Source organism: Salminus brasiliensis, chromosome 18 (genome assembly GCF_030463535.1).
Source record: "Salminus brasiliensis chromosome 18, fSalBra1.hap2, whole genome shotgun sequence".
NCBI lineage: Eukaryota > Metazoa > Chordata > Actinopteri > Characiformes > Bryconidae > Salminus > Salminus brasiliensis.
Window position 1 is genome coordinate 31,165,818 of NC_132895.1, and position 16,950 is coordinate 31,182,767.

General features: G+C 41.5%; 6 non-coding genes across 6 annotated transcripts; 4 read left to right on the plus strand and 2 right to left on the minus strand.

The window, feature by feature from the left end:
* Window positions 1–3,471: 3,471 nt before the first annotated feature.
* trnaa-ugc (transfer RNA alanine (anticodon UGC)) lies at window positions 3,472–3,543 on the plus strand. Its single transcript has one exon. It is a non-coding gene; the product is annotated as a tRNA-Ala (tRNA).
* A 343-nt stretch (window positions 3,544–3,886) lies between these two features.
* Window positions 3,887–3,958, plus strand: trnaa-ugc (transfer RNA alanine (anticodon UGC)). The gene has a single exon. It is a non-coding gene; the product is annotated as a tRNA-Ala (tRNA).
* Window positions 3,959–6,351: 2,393 nt separating this feature from the next.
* Window positions 6,352–6,423, minus strand: trnaa-ugc (transfer RNA alanine (anticodon UGC)). The gene has a single exon. It is a non-coding gene; the product is annotated as a tRNA-Ala (tRNA).
* Window positions 6,424–7,360: 937 nt separating this feature from the next.
* On the minus strand, window positions 7,361–7,432 carry trnaa-cgc (transfer RNA alanine (anticodon CGC)). Its single transcript has one exon. It is a non-coding gene; the product is annotated as a tRNA-Ala (tRNA).
* A 377-nt stretch (window positions 7,433–7,809) lies between these two features.
* On the plus strand, window positions 7,810–7,881 carry trnaa-ugc (transfer RNA alanine (anticodon UGC)). The gene has a single exon. It is a non-coding gene; the product is annotated as a tRNA-Ala (tRNA).
* A 345-nt stretch (window positions 7,882–8,226) lies between these two features.
* Window positions 8,227–8,298, plus strand: trnaa-ugc (transfer RNA alanine (anticodon UGC)). The gene has a single exon. It is a non-coding gene; the product is annotated as a tRNA-Ala (tRNA).
* Window positions 8,299–16,950: the final 8,652 nt, after the last annotated feature.

Consider the following 16,950-nt stretch of genomic DNA (forward strand, 5'->3'; position numbering starts at 1 on the left):
AGCCGCTTCAGCTGAGGATCAGATTAAAAGCCCTAGCCCCAAATAGTCCTGCAGCCCTCTCCAAAGTCCACACTTCAATGAAGTAAACAAGCCTTGATGGACAAATTGATTTAAATGCATAAATTGGGACAGACTCTATTCATCATACCCCTGTGAGACGTTTTCACACACTGTCACATTTTCTGACCCTGAACACACCATCATGCTGTGGGGATGCTTTTCTTCAGCAGGTCAGAGTTGATGGGAAGACTGGGATACTGAATACTTTTGCACGTCTGTCGGTCTATCAACCTGTCTAACTATCTATTCATCTATCTATCTTTCTGTCTTTATCTGTCTGTCTGTCTAACTATATATTCATCTATCTGTCTGTCTTTATCTGTCTGTCTGTCTAACTATATATTCATCTATCTGTCTGTCTTTATCTGTCTGTCTGTCTAACTATCTATTCATCTATCTATCTTTCTGTCTTTATCTGTCTGTCTGTCTAACTATATATTCATCTATCTGTCTGTCTTTATCTGTCTGTCTGTCTAACTATATATTCATCTATCTGTCTGTCTTTATCTGTCTGTCTGTCTAACTATATATTCATCTATCTGTCTGTCTTTATCTGTCTGTCTGTCTAACTATCTATTCATCTATCTATCTTTCTGTCTTTATCTGTCTGTCTGTCTAACTATATATTCATCTATCTGTCTGTCTTTATCTGTCTGTCTGTCTAACTATATATTCATCTATCTGTCTGTCTTTATCTGTCTGTCTGTCTAACTATATATTCATCTATCTGTCTGTCTTTATCTGTCTGTCTGTCTAACTATCTATTCATCTATCTATCTGTCTGTCTTTATCTGTCTGTCTGTCTAACTATATATTCATCTATCTGTCTGTCTTTATCTGTCTGTCTGTCTAACTATATATTCATCTATCTTTCTGTCTTTATCTGTCTGTCTGTCTAACTATATATTCATCTATCTGTCTGTCTTTATCTATCAACCTGTCTAACTATCTATTCATCTATCTATCTTTCTGTCTTTATCTGTCTGTCTGTCTAACTATATATTCATCTATCTGTCTGTCTTTATCTGTCTGTCTGTCTAACTATATATTCATCTATCTGTCTGTCTTTATCTGTCTGTCTGTCTAACTATATATTCATCTATCTGTCTGTCTTTATCTGTCTGTCTGTCTAACTATATATTCATCTATCTGTCTGTCTTTATCTGTCTGTCTGTCTAACTATCTATTCATCTATCTATCTGTCTGTCTTTATCTGTCTGTCTAACTATATATTCATCTATCTGTCTGTCTTTATCTGTCTATCTAACTATCTATTCATCTATCTGTCTGTCTGTCTTTATCTATCAACCTGTCTAACTATATATTCATCTATCTGTCTGTCTTTATGTCTGTCTAACTATATATTCATCTATCTTTCTGTCTTTATCTGTCTGTCTGTCTAACTATATATTCATCTATCTGTCTGTCTTTATCTGTCTATCTAACTATCTATTCATCTATCTGTCTGTCTGTCTTTATCTATCAACCTGTCTAACTATATATTCATCTATCTGTCTGTCTTTATGTCTGTCTAACTATATATTCATCTATCTTTCTGTCTTTATCTGTCTGTCTGTCTAACTATATATTCATCTATCTGTCTGTCTTTATCTGTCTATCTAACTATCTATTCATCTATCTGTCTGTCTGTCTTTATCTATCAACCTGTCTAACTATATATTCATCTATCTGTCTGTCTAACTATCTATTCATCTATCTGTCTCTCTGTCTTTATCTATCAACCTGTCTAACTATATATTCATCTATCTGTCTGTCTTTATCTGTCTGTCTAACTATATATTCATCTATCTTTCTGTCTTTATCTGTCTGTCTGTCTAACTATATATTCATCTATCTGTCTGTCTTTATGTCTGTCTAACTATATATTCATCTATCTGTCTGTCTTTATGTCTGTCTAACTATATATTCATCTATCTGTCTGTCTTTATCTGTCTGTCTGTCTAACTATATATTCATCTATCTGTTTGTCTTTATCTGTCTATCTAACTATCTATTCATCTATCTGTCTGTCTTTATCTGTCTGTCTGTCTATCTATTCATCTATCTGTCTGTCTGTCTGTATATCTATCTACATGTCTATCCATCTATCTATTTTTATCTGTCCGTCTATCCATCCATCAACCTGTCTGTCTGTCTGTCCATCCATTTATCTGTTTTTATCTATCAACCTGTCTGTCTATCTATCCATGCATCTGTTTATCTGTCTGTCTATCCATCAATCTGTCTGTCTGTTTATCTATCAACCTGTCTAACTATCTATTCATCTATCTGTCTGTCTTTATCTGTCTATCTATTCCTCTATCTGTCTATCTGTCTGTCTTTATCTGTCTGTCTATCTATTCATCTATCTGTCTGTCTGTCTGTATCGATCAACCTGTCTATCTATTCATCTATCTGTCTGTCTTTATCTGTCTGTCTGTCTAACTATATATTCATCTATCTGTCTGTCTTTATCTGTCTGTCTGTCTAACTATCTATTCATCTATCTGTCTGTCTTTATCTGTCTGTCTGTCTATCTATTCATCTATCTGTGTTTTTATCTATCAACCTGTCTAACTATCTTTTCATCTGTCTGTCTGTCTAACTATCTATTCATCTATCTGTCTGTCTGTCTATCTATCTATCTACATGTCTGTCTGTGTCTGTCCATCCATCTGTCTGTTTTTATCTATCAACCTGTCTGTCTATCTATCCATGCATCTGTTTATCTGTTTGTCTATCTATCCATCTCTGTTTTTATGTCTGTCTATCCATCTATCTGTCTATTTATCTATCTATCAACATGTCTGTCTATCTATCAACATGTCTGTCTATTTATTTATCTGTTTGTCTGTCTATCTATCCATCCATCTCTGTTTTTATCGGTCTGTCTATCCATCTATCTGTCTATTTATTTATCTCTCTGTCTATCTATCAACATGTCTGTCCATTGTCCTCCATTACAGGCCATAATCTGCCACAGTAGATTGAGTGCAGGTGGTGTTGTGGTGTGTCGACAGTCTTTTTAAACTGCTGCCAGTCATCCTGAAGGACGGCTGTGTCACTTGATGGCTCTGTTGCCCAGCAAGCGCTACGAGTTGGGGATCCTGATCTCTAACGCCAACACTCTTGTCACTGAATGCAATCAAATCCTCACAGCAATGCTCCTCCAAAAACTAGTAGAAAACAGTCTACCGTGGACTGCAGAGACAAGGCGCATCTAAGCATCACTTCAAAAGCCAAAAGGGCCCCAACTGGTCTTTACAACAAATCAAATAGATTGTTAACACCCACAGGGGGAGTAAATCTGCAGGCTGCACATACCCTGCTGTACAGCAGAGGGCGGTAGTAAACCACAGTGAACCACAGCGAACACGTGTTACAGCAGAGAACAGGCTCGTTCTCCACTGAGGGGATGTAGCTCAGTGGTAGAGCGCATGCTTTGCATGTATGAGGCCCCGGGTTCAATCCCCGGCATCTCCAGCTGCTCTTTTCTACCAACCGTGCTGTCCCAGCCCTGCTTGAGCTGGCTCCTGCAAACCTGTGGTGGGGTTGGGTTAGGATTGTCCACTGCTTGTTGACCGCAGGTCAGCGTTTAACACTCTTATTGCCTCTAAACTGACCACCAACACCATAAACAATGACCTGTGCTGACATTCAGCAAAGTATTAACAGTCCGAAGACATTCGCACTTCATTTACTCAACGTTTCTCAGAGAAACACGAGAGGTTCTGCAGGCTGCACATACCCTACATGAACAGCAGAGGGCGGTAGCGGACAACAGCGAACACGTGTTACAGCAGAGATCAGGCTCCTCACAGGCTGAGGGGATGTAGCTCAGTGGTAGAGCGCATGCTTTGCATGTATGAGGCCCCGGGTTCAATCCCCGGCATCTCCAGCGGTCGTTTTCTGCAGGCCGTGTTTTCTCACACAGCCTTGACCCACCAGGACCGGAAGTTACGACGATTATAATTATTATAATCATTAATTTACTGTTTTTAAGCTTTGCTGACGGGTCCAAAACAGGAGAAGAAGACGACCCGGTGTTGTGCCGAAATCTGACTCCCCTTCGCGTGCGCGCGTCACGCAGCACTATGGGCGCAACGGATTGCGCGTGCACTCGAAGGGAGTCGGGTTCTGGCAGGGAGACAGGATTCGGCACCACACCTGGAACGAATTCAACACGCCGACGTCCGACGCACGACACACCCTTCACCCCTCCGCCCGTCCCATTGGTTAAAATCGCGCACGTGATTAATTGCGCCCTCAAGCGGCTGTGATACTCATATGCCAGATTAAAATATATTTACTGATTTTATCTGGATAAAGCGTCGCTATTTAACTGCATTTAGCTACTAAATATGAATCACATATTAGTAATAAAGTAAGTTCAGCGATATAATGTTGTTGCTGCTTCGCTGGTATATAAAGCTAATACCGACAGGTGGAGCTAGCTAGCTAGCTATCGAGCTAACCTTGTGCAGGACCAGCAGATAACTGGGATCCAAATAAAACAATAATAACAAATAAAAATAATAATAATAATTATGCATATATATCTTAACTACCACTGGACAAAACGCACTGTGAAAGGGGAGAGACGGCAGCTCGGCTGGCTAATCAGTAGCATGCTAGCTAGCTAGCTACATCGGCTAGCTAACGTACTGGGTCCTAAATTGTCCTTGTGATGATGAGGATGACGTCAGAGGGGATGGGACGTGTCCGGGGGGTAGGATTTGTCACGACACCGGCGTGTAGCGAAGTCGCTAAAACGGACCGAGTGTGCAACCAAACCGAACCGGATGTGTACAGTGCAACAAAACCACGAACCTTGGTTCCGACCCTGGGCTGGGCTTAATTTTACTTACCTGAACAAACTGCCCGGTTATTAAAAGCTATTAAATACAGTCAAATGAATCCAACTAATGACAACTAGTAGCTCCAGTAACTGTAGTTCAGCACAGTAAACCTACAGGGGCATAATTAGCATTAATTAGCAATATTAGACAAACAAAAATACCCATCTATCTAGTGTAGAAAAATGTCTACATAGTGTTGCCCGTACCCCACCCCTCTTCCGGGGCGCAACACCTTGCGTGTTCGTTTTGTGGAAAGAGTCGCAGACGAGTGGAGTGAAGTTAGAAGCAAACCAAAGTATTTATTTAAGAATGCTGGATCCAGGAGAACAAATGCATTAAAGACAGTGTATCAACCATCCCAAAGCAAAGTTCTGACCCCGTTCTCATCTGACTCCACGTTTATACCCCAAATGACGTGAAACCTGCCGATGAGGCGTTTCTACAGATTAGTCTATGTGAATATGCAAGATGGCACATGTTAGTACTCAGATTCACGTGCCTGACTCCACCATCATGCTTGACCTTGACTATGTTCTGTATTTTCTCAAAGCTGGACAGTGTAGCGTTCTCTATGTGTGTGCGAGGCAGCTGCAGGTTAGGGAGTTACCCACACAGAGAGAAGGCCGCTTTGTCCGACCCTATCAGCATCCCCTCTACCCACACAGAGAGAAGGCCGCTCCGTCCGACCCTATCAGCATCCCCTCCATATCACTTCAGTTCAAACAAAGTACACCAGTCCCAATTGGGGCCAACACGATGGTCCATGACAGTGACTTCAGACACATGGAGTGGCCTCACTTGTCATGCTGATGTATAGTTTTAATAACGCAAATGTCTTTAAGCGTGAATCACCCGCCTTTACCATAGAACTCCATATGCTACATGTTAATGTGTCTCAGGAGGCCATGTCATGTGAGTTAGTAGGCCATACAATGTAATAAGGTTATAATATGTCTTATGAGTAAATATCATGTAAGTTAGTAAGTGGGTGAGTAATATGCCATGCAAAGTGACTCTGTATGTCGCACACCAATACGTGTTACAAGTGGGTATTATGTGGGTTAGAAACAAGCTATACATTGTTAGCTATGTGTGTAAGCCTACATGATATAAGTATCGGATAATCATTTGTATAGATGCATATAAAATACAAGGTTTCACACAATGATTATGTAGTTGTTGATACTAAGTTGAGTAATTATTATTTAAGGATAATTTGTCAACAAACACAAGGTATAATAAACATTTTACTACAACACTAGCTAAGCTTTTAATATGGTCTAATAGATAATAAAACGTATTATCTCTCATTTAGGGCACTTTTTTGGCCAAAGTCAGAAGCACTAGTAGGTCCCACTGACTGAAACACGGCCAGAGTTCATCACCTCCACTAAACCACTGCGATGCTCAACGCTTTGTAGAAAAGAGCAGCTGGAGATGCCGGGGATTGAACCCGGGGCCTCATACATGCAAAGCATGCGCTCTACCACTGAGCTACATCCCCTTCCTCCAGAGAAAGCCTCCCGTGCAACACGTGCTAATCAGCGAACAGCCTCCAGTGTCGCTCCCTACCGCCCCCTGCTGTACATGTACGACACACGCAGCTCCACCCGCCTGCCTGCAGAATCGGCGCTAAGCTGCTCTCAGGAAGCCCAGGTTCTGAACATTTACCTGCTGCTCCCACCTTTATCAATCACTTCTGTCCTGTCGACCAAACTGTGTCCCACCCCCAAACTTCAAGGCCTTCAAACATGTGATGTGTGTTTTATACAGGGCGTACAGCCGCCACGAGACCCGTCTTTCCCGTATGTTTAAGCCCCGCCTTCTCACCGCCGCCGTTGGTCAACGTGTACCAGCATCTCCATCAACCATTGGCCAAACTGCTTAAGTCCCGCCTTCTGGCTGCCACTATTGGTCGGCACGTACCTGCATCTTCATCAACCATTGGCCAAACTGCTTCCCGCTACAGCCGATTGGCCACAGCCTGAAAATACCGGAACGCAGAGGATAAATAAACAAACACTGTTTGACTTTATCTGATTTTTTAATTTATTTTATTAATGTATTTAATAATTTTAATAATCGGAATGAAATTACGTTAAAGAAATTATATATTTCACTCGTGAGCACTTGCTGAACTAAAGGAGGTTCATAAAGGTTATTATGCCTATTAGCTTATTAGTTCTTGGTAAATAAATAAATATTTGCATTAATGTCACACATTAATGCTACAGCCCTAAATCTTAGGCCTACTGGAAGCCCCCCCAACCACAACATCCTAACCACGAGGGACGCCCGTGTGTGCTGTTTCTCTATTTAGCATGTTAGCAGCTAGCTAGCTGATGTGTGAACGGCCTGGCGCTGAGGTCTGGGGGTGTCCTAAAACGTGCACCGTACTGCCAGTGTTGTCCATTTCCACTTAAGTAACGGAAAACAACAGCTGGAGATGCCGGGGATTGAACCCGGGACCTCATACATGCGAAGCATGCGCTCTACCACTGAGCTACATCCCCTGTCCTTCCACGTGCGCTATTAGCACACGTATTGATCAGTGGCCAGCCTGCGGTGTTGCTCACTACTGCCCCCTGCTGTACACGTAGGGAAGCTACGGCTCTACCTGCCTGCGGAAATCCCCCAGTTTACAACAATTAAGAAGTGAGGAGTGAGTAGATGATGTGCAGGTCGGGCTGATCTGAGAACTGCCCCGCAGCTCCAGGGCAATCCCGCAGTTTAGTGGTCTGGGCTTCCTGAGAGCAGCTTAGCGCCGATTCTGCAGGCAGGCGGGTGGAGCTGCGTGTGTCGTACATGTACAGCAGGGGGCGGTAGGGAGCGACACTGGAGGCTGTTCGCTGATTAGCACGTGTTGCACGGGAGGCTTTCTCTGGAGGAAGGGGATGTAGCTCAGTGGTAGAGCGCATGCTTTGCATGTATGAGGCCCCGGGTTCAATCCCCGGCATCTCCAGCTGCTCTTTTCTACCAACCGTGCTGTCCCAGCCCTGCTTGAGCTGGCTCCTGCAAACCTGTGGTGGGGTTGGGTTAGGATTGTCCACTGTTTGTTGACCGCAGGTCAGCGTTTAACACTCTTATTGCCTCTAAACTGACCACCAACACCATAAACAATGACCTGTGCTGACATTCAGCAAAGTATTAACAGTCTGAAGACATTCGCACTTCATTTACTCAACGTTTCTCAGAGAAACGCGAGAGGTTCTGCAGGCTGCACGGCTGCACATACCCTACATGAACAGCAGAGGGCGGACAACAGCGAACACGTGTTACAGCAGAGATCAGGCTCCTCATAGGCTGAGGGGATGTAGCTCAGTGGTAGAGCGCATGCTTTGCATGTATGAGGCCCCGGGTTCAATCCCCGGCATCTCCAGCTGCTCTTTTCTCCAAAGCGTTGAGCAGCGCAGTGGTTTAGTGGAGGTGATGAACACTGGCCGTCTTTCAGTCAGTGGGACCTACTAGTGCTTCTAAGCTGCAGAATTTGCACTGCCTCAGAAACACAACATCAGCCAGCGAACATGATGAGCGCTCTGAGAGCCTGTTTCAGCCCCTTCAAAAAAACTACTTCTTTAATAAATAAATAATATTTTAGTCATTATTAAGCAAATGTCATAATTTTATGATTCTAAGTATTTTGAGATAGTATCATAAAATAATGAGAAAGTATCTCAAAATAATGACATATATATATAGATACTTTCTCATTATTTTATGAAACTAAGTCATTAATTTGAGATACTTTCTCATTATTTTATGATACTAAGTCATTATTTTGAGATACTTTCTCATTATTTTATGAAACTAAGTCATTATTTTGAGATACTTTCTCATTATTTTATGATACTAAGTCATTATTTTGAGATACTTTCTTATTATTTTATAATGGTGTGTCATTATTTTGAGATACATTCATTATTTTGAGATACTTTCTCATTATTTTTAATGCTAAGTTGTTATTTTGAAATACGTTCATTGTTTTATGATTCTAAGTATTTTCTCATTATTTTAAAGCTATCTGGAATTTAAAAGAAAAAAAACTAAGCAGCAGTTACAGGCTTTCATTCGACTTAAATGGCAAGACAAGTTACTTTATAAAACCTTTATTACTGAGTACTGTTTTTAGCTAAATAGTACCTACCCTGTACTTCTACTAACCGGCCACTTTAATGGAAACAGCTACCTTGTGCTTCCACTCATTGGCCACTTTATTGGAAACACTTACCTTGTGCTTCCACAAGCCTTCTTTTCTGGGCAGCAGAGACAGTGACTTCTGAAGAAACAGTGAATGAGCAGGTGTCCCAATACTTTTGTCCATATCCTATATAGCATATCAGAAGTGCCTGTGGCGCTCACACACACACACACACACACACACACACACACACACACACACACACACACGTGTTCACATGCCACACCAATGAATTATTAAGCGAAATCCACTCCGGGGGTCCGGCCCATGACCTGAGAGCCTGCCATACTCCTTAATCACCTCAGCGGGCCTCAGGCAGGCCCTCATAAAGACTTAATCAAACTCTAAACGTGATACGGGCGCCCGAACAAACGGCCCAGTGTGAGAGCGTGTGTGAGGGACAGGGGGGAGTACAGCTCGCGGGATATTACACTGCACTATCACAGTCTGACGGGGGGATTACTGTATTATCTGCTAAGATGATACGGGGTGGGGGTTGGGGGGGATGAGGGGGTTATGCTTGGGAAAGAAATAACAGTGCTACTGCTGCCTTCTGAAGGTCGGGTCCGATCCGCCCAGTGAAACTGCACCAGGCCCAGACGTCATAGAGGTCACGTCAGTTAGAGCTCAGACTATTAAGGTCACTTCAGCACACTCAGCACAGTGGGGTCCAACGCTGCCCTGACAGTGGTGTCCATTGTTTTCCTCACCACAGTCGGCCACAGTCATGTCCAATCAGTCTCACCTTGGGACCCAGTGTCCAAATATTTATGGACACCCCTTCCAATAAACACATTCAGCTCCTTAAGTTGCGCACACACACACACACACACACACACTTGCACATGCACACACACAGCTTGTCTAGTCTATGTGTGAAGTACTGCCAATAGAACAGGACTCCCTGTGGCAGACCAGCGTGAACCTACTGGCACCATGCCTGATGCCAGGCGTAGGTTAGAAGGGCCACTTTATTAGAAACACTGACTGCCTTGTGTTCTCACTCACTGGCCATTTTATTAGAAATACCTACTGACCGCCTTGTGCCTCAAATCACTGGCCACTTTATTAGAAACACCTACTGACTGCCTTGTGCCTTCACTCTCTGGCCACTTTATTAGAAACATCTACTGACTGCCTTGTGCTTCCACTTTCTGGCCACTTTATTGGAAACATCTACTGCCTTGTGTCTCTAAATACTGGCCTCTTACTGTAAACACGTTCACATTTCGGCCAGTCTGGTGTGAAAGCCACTTCTGTATGTTTAATAGAGTGTAAAGCACATCATAAAGAAGTGATGAGTCAATGAGGCTTGTTTGTACAGGAGCTCGGCCTCCCCGGCGCTTCTGATTGGGGGGGGGGGGGTATGTTTGCGAAGAGCTTTTCATTGGTTTCCAGACAACACCACTTCACCTCCAGTCTGAGCCGACTCACCCGCAGGCCCTGACGGATCATTGCAGTCTTTACATGAAATTCGCTTCAATATTTTACATATTTTTGAGGGTGTACTTTATTTTTGCACCTTCTTAAAAACACCCCTCCCCCCACATACAATGTCTGGGAGGTGCGCTGCAACAGGCCTCGAAAGCAAAGGCCTCAAAAGCGAGCGTTCGGAGCACCCTGCGTGGCCAGAACTTAGGAACACCCCTTTTTTTGATTGTTAAGAGGTTCTCGGTTCTTGTTTGGACGATTTCCACCTAATCCTCCTGCAAAGGGAGCTTCTATCACTGTGAGATTCTTGAGGTCGTGGTGGAAATTCTCTAAATAAGCAGAAATCAGTCAAATCACACTTATCACTTAGATCCAATTAATGCTCTCGGCCGGGGAGAAACTCCTGGCAAATACCCAGAGATCTTTGAAGGTTGATCAAGTTACAAAAGGTTATATATCTCCCCAATGGGGTGTTGTCACCTTCCATTGGTTCACAGAAGACAAAGAAGTTACAGCGCATTGGTTACACCTAATTGTGATATGAATAAACAAAAGGGTGTTAACATATGTGCATAATTAACGAAAAGGAAGGAAGCTCAAATATGTTTTTTAGAAGCCCCTCACACACCTGGAGATACCCAAACAAATTGGTATGCAACTTCGAGGTCACTTGGACAATAACTCACTGTGGCCAGCATAAGGAAAACTATGAGTATGTCAGTCTGGATATAATACACTAAGAGAGAATGAAGCTAATGGAATACATATGGTATATGTGAGAGATAATAATTATCTGACTTTGTACTTGTATGATCTCGAAACCACAAGATCTACCCAGGAACATTCACAGACGTTCAGGCTGGCGGACTGTGAGGACCATAGCGACACCTTCACCTTCACCTTACAGATTTTGAGATTTCCCTTTTTTTGACAGGTGGTGTGATGTTTGTTTGCATCCAGGACTTGCTGGTGTCTCATTGATCCTTTCCCCTTAGAGCTGCAAAGCCTGTGCCACTGGCCGCAACACACCATTGTGTTTAACAGTTGGAAGGGTGTTCTTTTCATGCAATTTTTTTTTTTTTTTTTTGCTGATTGTGGCCAAAATGTTACATTTCATCTTCATCAGTTCACAGGATGTGTTTCCAAAGTGCACCAGGGCTTGTTAAGATGTTCCTTTGGAAACTTCTGAGGTTAAATTTCATGTGGTGAGGAGGCAGGAAAGGTTTGAAGGGGGTTGGATTTTTGCCTAGCAATCCCACCAGTCTTTCTTTCTGAACATTTTCTTGGTTTTCCAGACCTCAGCTTGACCTACACCGTTTCTGCTAACTATCTCTTAATTACATTAGGAACGGAGTAGACGTCTACCTAAAACACTTCACTGTCTTTTTACGGTCTTCTCCAGTCGATGATTTAAACTAGAACTTCTTTTTAGAAGATTGCACAGGTGGTAGTTTATCCAGTAAAATTCTCATTCAATTTTGCTATTTTTAAGCATCCCTTTAAAGAAATAAAACCATATTTAATAAAATTAGCTAAATTAATGACATTATTGATTAAAAAATTATCAAATTCCTATCACTATTCCTTGAACTACAATAAAATATCTGCCCTTTGTCTGTGCAATAAGCAACAAAACTTATAATTTCAGAATTATTTCCTGAAAAAGCAAAATTATCTGCATTATCATTATTATTATACTTTAAAATAAGCAAACTGTTCTGTATTATTGATTGAAATAAGCAAATAAGTGAATTTATCTGTATCATTTAGATTTTAGATTTGAAGGGGGCAAATCCGTAATAAGCCTCATCCATTGTCTTGGTGTGTCTCCAGATATTTCCTAGCATGTACACATTCTCTTACCAGATGAAGACGACCAGATGACCTTATTTGTAAATCCAACGGCACCCATTGTGTAAATACCTTTTGTTTATTCATGGCATGCTTGGTTGTGAACAATGGATTTTTTTTTTACTTCTTTGTTTATTGTGGACCAGCAGAGGTGAGCCAACACCCTGTGGTCACTACTTAACCTTCTGTCATACCTTTCCTCTGTGGAGATATACGGGGCATTCACCAGAGCCTCTCCCTGCCTTTCGTTTCTGTATGTAAACACAGCACTTTTATACTTGGACCTGAGTCTCCTGAGTTTCCTAATTGATCTTTGTGCTTAACAGAACCAACACCACCACTCTAATCTACACCGTACCATAATCATGATATCCAAAAATTAAACTGAGCAAATTATCTTCATTTTTCCTTAAACTATGTGAAAAGATGTGCCTTTTGTTTTGAAATAAGCACAGAAAATTGTATTATTTCTTAAAATCTACAATTTTGGAAAGTTTTTTTTGCAATAAGCAAAATGTTTGGTATTATCTCTTGAAATAAGCGATCAATCAATCAATTTTAAAAAGCTAAATCATTTATTTAATTATTGATTACTTAATTTACATTTTTAATTATTTAATGAAATAAGAAATTCTTAAAACTTTATTTAAAAAGAAAAGCTTTTAGCATTATAATCTGCATTATTTCTTAACAAAAAAGCTAAATTATTAGCATTGATTATTGAAAAAAAACATTTTTCATTTTTTTTTTAAATAAGCAAAAATCAAAAAATTGTTATTTCTAAATACAAAAGCATATTTGCCAACGGAATAGAAGACATTTACATATCCAGTTCATGCGCAAGTAATTCTTTACTTTTAAAATGAACTTCGTAATATTCATCGGTGCGTCTCAAAGGGGAGATGTTACATTTACTGTTTTTTTTTTTTTTTTTTTACGTACACCAGAGAAATCCAGACGCTGATCACAAAGAGGTGTTTATAATTATTAAGCCAAGCAGCCAACTCTGTCCAAGTGCCCTTTGGAGGACTCACCATGGCAGTGCGTATTGTTATCCTGCAAAAGCAACGTCACAGCATACATACGCACACACAGGTCTGTACACATGGTGTCCTGTTTGCATCCTGCCTGCTTAGTGGATCCACCACACCCGCTAGAGCAAGCAGAGAGAGAGAGATAAAGAGAATAAATAGTGTATACACACACACACACACACACACACACACACCCTGATAACATGCTAAATCAAGGAAGTTGAACACATTTACAAATCTCAGGACCTTCAAGAGGACTAGCTCTAGAGGAACAGAGGGGGGGAGGTCATCTCTACTGGGTTTAAACAAAGCTAACACTGTAGGCGTCAAGCTACACTTATTAGTCTGGCCTGTGCAAAAGTGTGGGCACCTCACACCAAAATCTCAGCTTGCAAACACTCGTTGCTGTCGCTAAAGGTGTTTTTGGAGTTTTGTACCAGTCGTCTTCGAAAAAAAGGCCTCAATTCTGAGATGTTGGAGGTGTTTAAGGTCTTCCCAGCAGTATTGTGAGATGTGTAGATCAGAGAACTGTGGGCCATTCCAAAAACTTGAGTTTGTGTCTCCTCTGGTAGCCCATGGTGGGTTTCTGCCCATTTGTGTAGAGGATTTGCTGGCATTTTGTGGAATCCATTCGTTCCTCCACCTGTGCAGAACTGCCAGTGCCACTGGCTGCAGCACAAACCCCAAGACGGGACGCTTCACAGTTGGCAAGGTGTTCCTTCCATGAAATCAAGTACCTTTTGCAGATTATGGCCAAAAAGCCACATTCTAGGTAGGTTCTATGTGGGTTTGGGCTCTAAGTGGATTTATGCACATGTTGTTACTGGGACCCAAGTCGCCCCCTCATCATTACAGCCCACCCTTATCTCACATGGGTCCCATCTAGACACCAATGTGCAGTGTACAACCCAGATGTAGGCTCATGTTTAACCACTCTTGATCCTATCATTGTCCCTACACTCTTAAACAAAATAAAGGTACTACAAAAGGTTATTTGAAGGTTATTATATTTTATAATGGAGATATGACCATTAAATCAAAGAAGAACCTTTTTTTGTGGAAAGAGTCAACATAGAAACCTTGGGCAAAACTTTTTGGTTCTCAGTGTCGATTGGTCTGCCTTACGTCAGCCTTACACCAAACTTTTTCTCATCCTGGAAGCACCTTGCTTCCCCCCAAACAAACTACTGCAAAAAGAGGGGAAGCTGTGGCCAAAACACCGCTTCTATTTCTGTTCAATTGTTCAACAGTTTCTCTCCACCATGAGAATGATGGAAGATCATTTTAAAAGGAATCTAGTTGCTTTCTTGCACATCGAGACTGCAAGATTCTCAGCCTTTGCAATAGGGAAAAATTTGTGAGTAATCAAATCAAATCAAATTCAAATTTCCTTTTATAAAAAGTCACAGTACCATCGCATTGTACTTTACTAAAACTAATATAATCATAATAGAGAACGGAAAGAATAATGAAAGTAATGATGATGGTTAATGGTGGTAATAAAAATAATAGTAAATAGTTAAGAGTTGCTGTAACTTCAACATAGTCGTTAAGTAGACAGCAGAAGCAGACGGGTGGGTAGCTGGTCTGACAAGGGTAGCAGGGGAGCCCAGCGATCAGTCTTTTATCGGTGGAAGGTCAGACAAGTGGGCAGTCATTAATTAAAAAGTGGTTTTGTATTTTAAAAATAACATTAATTTTTGCTTATTTCAAGAAACAATGCAGATAATTGTATCCTTTTTTTTCAATAAATAATACAAATTAGTTCTGTGTGGATTCATTGAGAAGAGAGAACGTCGACCATCATCAGAGTGTGATCAGAGGCTGATGACAGTCAGTCTATGGCTCATCGGAGGGCCGAAAGTGTTATTACAAACTTCTATTACCAAAGAAGAGCCCCATCAGTTTGTACAGAAGTCCCTATAGTTACAGAGTAATACAGCTTAGTGTGTAATAAGTCTTGCTGTGTTTAGGGGTTAAGGAGGTCAGAAGGTAACACAGACACGGAAGCAGCCTGAAACACTGCTATCCATCTGCTCCACTGTCCCAAAAACCTGAATGATTAAGTGCAAGCAGTGGGAGGACGGCATCAGCATCTTAGTTCATCTGCTTTCTGAATTCTGGGAACTAGTAAGACGCCAGCACCCTGTGATCCAAGTAATTGTGCAATTGTGATCCTGCAAGCTGTGTAGGGCGTAATACAATATAGTTCTTAGAGTTTTCTTGGTCTACCACATCTCACCTGGACTTCCCTGTGTTGTGGACATTGATTAATTTTGTTCAATTTTTGTTCAAGTCTTTTCCTGAAATATGCTGAAAATATAATGTTTTACAATAATATATAATGTTACAATGTTGGATTAGCTTCAGAAGCCAGGTAAAAAAAAAGAAAAAAAAAAAAACACCAACAAATGGTCTCATTTGGTCAAGGTTCCTAAACCTTTGAAAAATAATGTACACACCAGTCATCTCATGGTCTTCTTCCAGCCATGCATAGCATAGCGGTGTTATAAATAAAGAAACCATCACCTTATTAATACAATTTGTTTGTTCAACTACCAGTGCTAAGAAAATTTCGGTTTGCGTATGTGAAATGCTGGCCTATGTCAGCACCTGGGTTCAGTACTTCTTCCAGCAGCTGCACTTGCTTTTTATTACTTGTGCAAAGACAAGCTGCTTCCGGGTGTGGGATATTCACGGCAACTCTTGGTAGAATAATAATAATGATGATGATGACGACTTCCAAAACCTGTTCTAAAGGAGCTTAAAGACAGCGTCTCACCTAACATATCATTATTCAACAGTTCAGTTTACAGCGTTCACACCAGCCCAGAAACAAGAAACCTTCTCAGACCGTGTGATCACGCGATTTGCCATCCCTTTGGAAGCTCATCTTCGAACTGACTAACACACATGTCTCACCAGAGGCCTTTACCTCCACCTGATTCAGTAAAGAATTCCTAGTGGATTCCATGTTGGAGAGTTTTCCAGGCCCTGCTGCAGAAAAGCAGCCCCAAATCATGACATTCCCGCCTCCACGCTTCACAGCTGAAAACCACAACGTTGCCTATGGGGTTAAAACCAAGAAAATTATGGAAATGGAAAAATAATAAATAAATAAATATTTAAAAAATAAAAAATTTGGATTTTGGAGCAATGGTTGAGTTAACTCAGCAACTGGCTGAGTTAAACAGATTCTGCCCTCGTTCAGCCCAACTTGGCCCAATGCACCAACCTGCACTGTAGAGGTAGGTGTGGGGGGGGGGGGGGGGATGTTGGGGGGCTTACGGTTTTATCACAGTAATTTCTGCAGATCTGAGCAGAGCTTTGGTGCTTGGACCCCTTGGCTTACAAAGCTCAGACTTCACTGTGACAGCAGTAAAAATGTGGACTAAGTGCATTAAGTGGACATGGGCAATTCTTTAGATGTGGCTTTGTCGGTCACAGCGAGAAAGGAAAGGGCATCAGGAACTGAGCAGGCCTTTTTCTATTTCCTGTTTCCTGTTTCTGCAGAGGT